Source organism: Arachis ipaensis, chromosome B03 (genome assembly GCF_000816755.2).
Source record: "Arachis ipaensis cultivar K30076 chromosome B03, Araip1.1, whole genome shotgun sequence".
Lineage (NCBI taxonomy): Eukaryota > Viridiplantae > Streptophyta > Magnoliopsida > Fabales > Fabaceae > Arachis > Arachis ipaensis.
Genome location: NC_029787.2, coordinates 126,986,364 through 126,994,266, shown reverse-complemented (window position 1 = coordinate 126,994,266; position 7,903 = coordinate 126,986,364).

Here is a 7,903-nt window from a genome sequence, read left to right as displayed (position 1 = left end):
ACTTTATAAAAAAAATATTTAAAAAACTTATAAAAATATATCATTTTTGTATTATATTAAAAAATAATAATAAAAAAGTACACAAATAAATTGGTGCTCATTTCGTTATTACTCTCTTTAGATGTGTTGTAATATGCTTCCCTTTAAAGGACAACAAAATTACAAAGCAAACTTTTTATTGATGTGGGAGCAAGACGATGAAATATAGAGGAGAAGATTTGTTTGAAGCCTAAGAAAGAATGACACATTGATGTTGGCATGGATGGTGCCCTCAACTTTTGGCAAACAAATGGGGTACTTTAATTATTTCCCTTAATCCATTTTTGATTGGACGTGCTTAATTATTAAACCACCAATCAAATCTAAGGTCGTTGGTAAAATTTTGAGTTAAGATAGATTGATTTTGGATTTATATAAATGATGACAAAAATGTATTAAGTTAAAAATTTAAGTTTGTTTAATGTGTGTGCTAATGATGCTGGCTCAATGTTCACTTCTAATTAAGTCCAAAGTTCATGCTGCTTCAGCTGACTTCTAGTGCACAAAGTCAAGGTTTCAGCCCAATACTCTTAATAAACATGGTTTAGGATATACAAGCTAAGAGAAAAGGTTCTTAAACATTCATGGTTTGAACAAAAGAAGAAAAATAGAAAAAAATATTTGGCACTATTATAGAAAAAAATATTTGGCACTATTATAGAACAGTTGTGGCTCTAAAAATCACTACTCCGATCCAAGGACATCAATAAGGTAATATTATTCAAAAAATCACTAGCAAAGTTAGGTAGAATAAAATAAAAATAAAGAGCAATAGACAACAGTTATAATGGCACAAAAATAGAAATGCTATGCATGTCAAAGAATCCAACAAATCTAAAGATAGTAAAGTTGATGGAACAACTCTTCAAACAAGGAGTTAGTAGAGTAAAATGAAAAAAGCATTGCATGCTAATGGAGACAGTTTCAATGGAAAGAAGATACACGAAATTGAAAGAGACAATGAACAAGAATTGGAAGAGCAAGCTGCATCTATAAAGTTGGCTTCACTTTAACATTGGAAGACAAGAAAAAGAGAGTGATACAAGAATGTTATCTCAAAACACTTGAGTTGAATTCTTTTTCTTTTAATTTATGCTTTATTTTAGATTTTTTTTGTTATAGTTATTGTAAGACCCAAAACTTTTGAAAAGTTATTATGAACTAATTTCAAATTATATATTTATTTATAAATTTAATTTCATAAATTATTTTATTGAAGATAATTAAAGGTAGTTTTGATTAATTGGATTTGAAATAAATTAAGGTTTTAATATATTGTATTATATTTTCAATTAGAATATTTAATTAGAAACAAAATAGCAATTTAAGACAACCAATAATATTTTAAAGTAATTTTAAAGGTTCAATTAGTTTTCAAATTAAACCCCAAAATCTCTAATTCTCACACACAAACCCTAATCCTAATTAACACACACATTTTTTCTCTTTTTCCTAAATGAAACCCTAGCTATCCCCACACCCCACACGGACACACACACACACACAAAACAAACCCAACACACACGGTTCCTGTAAGGAAAGAAAAAAGAAAAGAAAGAAAGGGTAAGAGGGAGGGGGTACCGCGGAAGGAGGGTGAGGGAGGAGAAGGGAAGGTGGTGCGGTGGGCGTCACTGTCACCGTCGCCGCCGCTGCTCAAAGAGAGGGAGGGAGGGAGGGAGGGAGGGAGAGAGAGAGAGAGAGAGAGCTCGCCGCCGCTGCGCTGCTCAGGGCTGTCACACAGTCGTCGCAGGGATGAGGGGAGGCCGCTACTGCTGTCCGTGGAGCCACCTCCTCATGTTGTGAATAAGGCTGTTCCTGCTGTTGCGGAAGTGAGCGAAGCTGTGGTTGAAGCTGCCGGTGATTTCGGGTTAAGAGAAAAGATTCAGTTGACGCGTTTGGGTTGTGGTTTCAACGTGTCGAGGTATACGTAGGGGCCTTTTCAGAAAACTACACTTTATGAATTGGAATTATTATATATGGATATTACTGTGAGAAAATGTATCATTGAGTGATTGTATAAGTCTTATGTATTGTTGGTTGTCTTGGATGAATATGAATGCTTGTTTGGCTGGGTTATTGTACGGTTTTATGAAACGGACTGTTCTTGAAATACTTCTTTAAAGTTATTTTATAAAAGCTTTGAAATCGAGTTTAACCGGTTGGAAATTTATTTGAGTTTGAATTGGTATTCTTAAAATCTGAAAATGATGCACTTTTGAAAACAACTTGATTTTGAACTGATTTGGTTTTGAACCCGATAAAGAGGGTTACAGAGTGGTTTGGTTGGGACCCGGAAAGGGTGGCAAAGTCATGTTTTAGGGGAGGTGTTGCCGAAATTTCTATAAAATCCAAGATTTTATTTGAAGTGTTATTTAGAAAGTCATGAGTTTAAGACTTGTACTATTTTACTTGAACTATTTACAAAGGTGATGAATTGTGTTTCGAAATGAATTATTGAAAAGAGAACTATGATTCAGCTTTGTTTCTTAAGAAAAGGATTTTACCTTTGGATGCAAGACAGTTAGAAGAAACTTGTGTTTTTAAGCTATTTTAAAGGTGAAAGGGTTTGTCTTTGAAATTAACTTGAGGAGTTCAATTGGAGGAGTTTAAGTGGTTTTAAAAGAACTTGAATCTTGATTGATAAACCTTATTTTTACAAGGTTTTGAGAAAAGTTTAAAGTATCCTTTAAAATTATGGTTTAGAAAAACTAAAATGATTTACGAGCCGTTGGAAACGTTTCAGATTTTTAACATGGGGTTGAAATTGGTTTTAGTTTAAGTAAAAGAAAAGATTTTGAGAATGTGGTTGGAGTAACTGATTACATGACTCGGTTTGACTTAAATTATATTTTTATTTTTATTTATTCAAATCAAGAAAGTTAAAGTTTTACAGATTTTAAACGAATTTGAGAAAATGAGTTATGTTATTCTCCCCTAAAGTCTTGAGATTCTGTTGAGAAATTTTTATTGCCAAATCCTATTTTAGGGTGAATGATTTTCAATCTCTCAGAAGAGATTTTTAAATTGGTGTGGTTTTTGAAATATTTTGGAAAGATGTTGTGGAGGACGACTGTGTTTTAAAAAGAAAAATTTACGTTTGAGACTCTGCTGAGAAATTTTTATTACCAAATCCTGTTTTATGGTGAATGATTTTCAATCTCTCAGAAGAGATTTTTAAATTGGTGTGGTTTTTGAAATATTTTGGAAAGATGTTGTGGAGGACGACTGTGTTTTAAAAAGGGGAATTTACGTTTGACGAAAAGTGACTTATGGCTTGAATGATGATTGATTTGATATGAATTGTTAATGAAATGCGGAAATGATGATGAATAAATGAATATGTGGCTTTTGCACTTTTTTTATCTGAGATACGAGTTTTCCTGGGTAAAGTACCGTGGCTTGCCACCACGTGTTCCAAGTTGAGACTCGATACTCTGTTGACCCTACGACGTAAAGGTGATCGGACATGTATAAATTCTCAGGTGATGAGTTTGGAAAACTCTAATTTAAATTAGTGATGATCAAACATTATGAATATAATTAATTGCAAAATTATCAGTTTGATTTCAATTTATAAATGTTGTTTTAAATAATTTTGCTATGCAAGTTTTTGCATTTGGGCCGAAAAAAAAAGAAAAATATAACAAGCTAATTGTATCAAAAATATATTCAGTCTTGGTATTGAATTGTTATGATTATGGTGGCTGAAATCATGGTTATGTTAGTTGGGCCAAAAATTGTGACATAAGCCCAATTGGTTTATTCATTAGCCTTGATGCAAGTATATATGATGAGTGGCTGAATTATTTTTATAATATTGGGCCAGATTGGATTATAATTATTAGCCCAAATTAATTTTTGCTAGACACCCAATGCTTGATCTGAAACCAATTGTGAGAGAAAGCAAATGTTTTGCCTTATGTTTCCAATGGATTCCATTTCTATCATGTAGTGGATTTCAAATTCAATTAACTTGAATTAACTTACATTGGGAACCATGAGAGAAAAATTATTATTGATTTGATTGATGGCCTTAATGAAGGCACGCTACTCAGCAAAGAGGGAAGTAAAATCAACTCATTTTTAATTATTTTGTTCAAATTCATTTAATTGCTTTTCTTTCAACTCTCTCTTCTCTCTCATCTCTCTTCTCTTTCGGTCATTTCAATAGAGAAACCATGGAAGCTATGGCAAGCTACCATAGAGAAGAAGAAGCAAGCAACAAGACCATTATAATGATGGCAAGAAAAAAAATAAAAAGTATGCTGTGGCTGTGATTTTCATCACTTATGGTAAGATTTGTTAAAGAGATCTCAACTTCTCCATACCAAAAATGGATGAAGAAGATTTCGGTTAGAGGAAGAAGATCTCAGAGGGATGGCTCATCTCTGCTTTTGTGTTCACTCATCACAGAAGGTAGGTAGGGTGGCTACATGAAGAAGGAAGCAAAAGTGGAGCAGGAGGAGTTGTCATACATCAAGAAGCATCAAGGGCTAGGAGTCCTTCTTGGGGTGTAAGTCAAGTTGGATGGCTCAGATTGATGAAGATTGGTGTAAAGAGAAGACTCAGAGGTAATTGCATGTTGGGTTTTAGCATTCGGTTATTTCTCCTCTCTCTCTGGCCGAACCGATTTTGCATGAAGAAGAAGAAGTTTAGCTTGGTTCATTTGGTTTCAACCGTGGAGGCTTCCCCTTATATATAAGGGAGCACAGCCAAGGCTTGAAGCAAGGAGTGAGAGGGCAAGACACAGAGTTCTCATAGCTACCTAAGCTAACAGAAGTTCTTCTCCTTCAATGTTTTCATTTTATAATTTTTCTGTTTAATTTTGTCTGTCTTGAGTCTCATGAAAAAAGACAAAACAGTGAGGTTTGTAAGAAAAAGCTATAAAGCAAAAAAAGGCAGAGAGTGCAAAATTAAAAGAAAAAGTCATAGATGTCCTTAGAGGTCCTTTGTACATCTGTGTTATGTTTCATGATTCTGTGGGAATCCCCTTGCAAGTTGGGTTAGCACTTAGCAGTTGAAAGCTTGGCTGTAACCAAGTTAAGTTCAGGATTAGGGTTAGATTCTGGATTTGTCCCGGATAGGAAGGATAGTTCCTAGGGAGAATTGGTGTTTGTAATCGATGATTATAGTGAAATTTCATCATTGTTGTGATGGAGACTGGATGTAGGCTGCATTGCACTTAGCAGCTGAACCAGGATATATCTTGGTGTAATTATCTCTCTCTTCTACTCCATTTCTGTTTCTGCTACACAGGAGATAAAATTGAAAAACATCTCGTGCCGAGTGACGAGATAAAAAAAAAGTCTCGTGGCTGGGTACGAGATAAAAATAAAAAAGTCTCCAGAAATTTTTACAAAGACCAGCAAGTGTTATTAAGTAAAAAAATGGGCTAAGATTCAAACCCCCTTCTCTTAGCCACTGAAAACCATCACCAGAAATGATACCTCTGTTGATCGATTTGATATATATAGTGGAGACTAAATGTAAGTTTTATGGTACTTGAAAATCAAATCAAGATACATGCTGACATTATTCTCTTCTTTCATTCTCTATTTCTTTCTAGTTTTAGAAACAAAAAAAAAAATTTACATAATTAGTTTCTGCAAAAACTGATGAGTATAAGAATTTCAATTTTTGAGTTTACTTAATTCAATTTCATTCACAAGTTCTAACAGTTTTATCATAAAAATAATACATTAATAAGAGCACAAGAACATAATTAGTTTGAGAAATGACCACGCATAATTATGGAATCTGTCTATTGACATTAATTATCAGATCAAAGAGGCAACGATGGTTCAATTTAGATATCGCATTTGGCTGATCCATGGTCCCATGGCACGTCACACATCAATTAAATCCTCCACCTATTAAGGATTTCTAATTAACCATATAAAAAGAAAAGATACTTACACCACGGTGACTTACGGCGGTTATCAACACGCTCTTGGCATAGCCTTTCAAGAACCTTGCAAGGTCCTCCTTCAACGCCATCCAGAACTGCAGGGCCTGGAGGGCGAGACGCCGAGTATTGGAACCTTTTGCAAGTGCTAACAGGGTTACTGACAACAATAGGATTGAAATTGAAGCCTTCAAAGCTACAAGGAGTCGAGTGAGTTCAACTAACTTGAGAGATAAGAAACCTCTTTAATTTAATTGAACGATTCTGGTGAATAAGGACTTTTTTTAGGTTTCATATGTCTCAAACCGCTTCTACTCATCAAGTGATGAGTGGCTTTTCAGTTACTTTGTCACATCGTCAAAATTAATATGTATATTTATAGTACAATCATGATTATGGATGTTAACTTCATTGATGGAAGGAGCGTGCATATTTACTAATCCCTTTTATTTATTTATTTTTTTGATGTGTTAAAATTTCTTGCACTACAACTATAAGCAAATTTTGTGGTGCCTATAATTTTGGTGTCGAAATTATCAAATTTGTTTTTTATGGTAAATTTTAAATATTAAAAAATTATTTATTTTTATATTTTTTAATTTAAATATTAATTTTTATTTTTTTTTAATAAGTTAGGCAAATATATATAGACACTGTAGCATGCACCATAACTTAGATGTTCCCCTTATTGTAAGAATAGTGCAGTTGAAATAGCAGACAGGATGGTGGTGGAAGAAGGTTTGGGGATTTGGTCTACATGGCAAGGAATAGATAGGGATAAAATAGTTTTTGGGTAAAATATTATTTTCATCTTAACATTCGGATTAAATTCTAATTTTATCTCTAACGTTTCAAATGTGACGCTTATGTTAATAACGTTACTATTTATTAATTAGTTAAGTCATATATTTTTTTATGTGTCAGAAAAATATTACCAAAATTTTCTTATAACACTTTTTCTCCTCAAAATCATATACTATTGGCTCTTTAATATGAAAATTGTTTGTATTAAATTTGTTTGTGACGCAACATCGAACATGTTAAAAAAATTTTGGAATTGAAATAAGACATTTAAAAATTTTGAAACTTAAATAAAATGTCTAAAATATTAAAGACAAAATTAGAATTCAACCCAAACACTTAAGAACTAAAATAATACTTTATCCGTAATTTTTTTTATGTCTCTATTTTGTATTTTCATCTCTATATGGTGCTTTAATTTTTCAACATTTATAGTCGGAAAACTAAAATCCTTGTATTATTATTGTACTTTTGACTCCAAAAAATGACAAACCACGCAGTCGTAATGTCATTCCATTTGGATTAATTATTAGGGTTTATTTATCATGTATTTTAAGAATATAAGTTAAAATTATAAATTGTGAATTTTTTATTAAAAATATAAAAAATTTAAGTTTTTAATGTATTTATTTTATATTTATTAAATAAAAAAATTTAACCAAATTGAAACTTATTGACCAGTAACAAACTCTTAAATGAAGCTTAGTCAGAATAGAAGATATCGTAAGAAATAAAAACAATAAAAAAATTTAAAGTCTTTCATTAATAATAAATTTATCATGTGTTCTTAGAATGAATATGGTTGTTATTGGTATTACTAGCTATTTATAATAACGACAGTTAGATGATTGTTAGTTATTATCAGTTATCTTTTAAGTGGTTAAGGACCGTAGAGAGTTTGCTACGTTGTTATAACTTAAAAACTGTTGTATGTTACACTGTTGTTACAGTTCGTAGTCAGCTATTGGTAGCTTGTAGAACATGGAATTGTTACTCTCTACATAAATTAATTAAGATGTAAGCATTTCCTAGTTGAGCAATCACAATCAAATCATTTTCTCTCAATGTTAATTGGATGGGAATGGAGAAAAATGTTAAGAAATTATTTCATTCCAATTGAATTGATTTATGAATCAAATTATTTCATTAAAATTATAA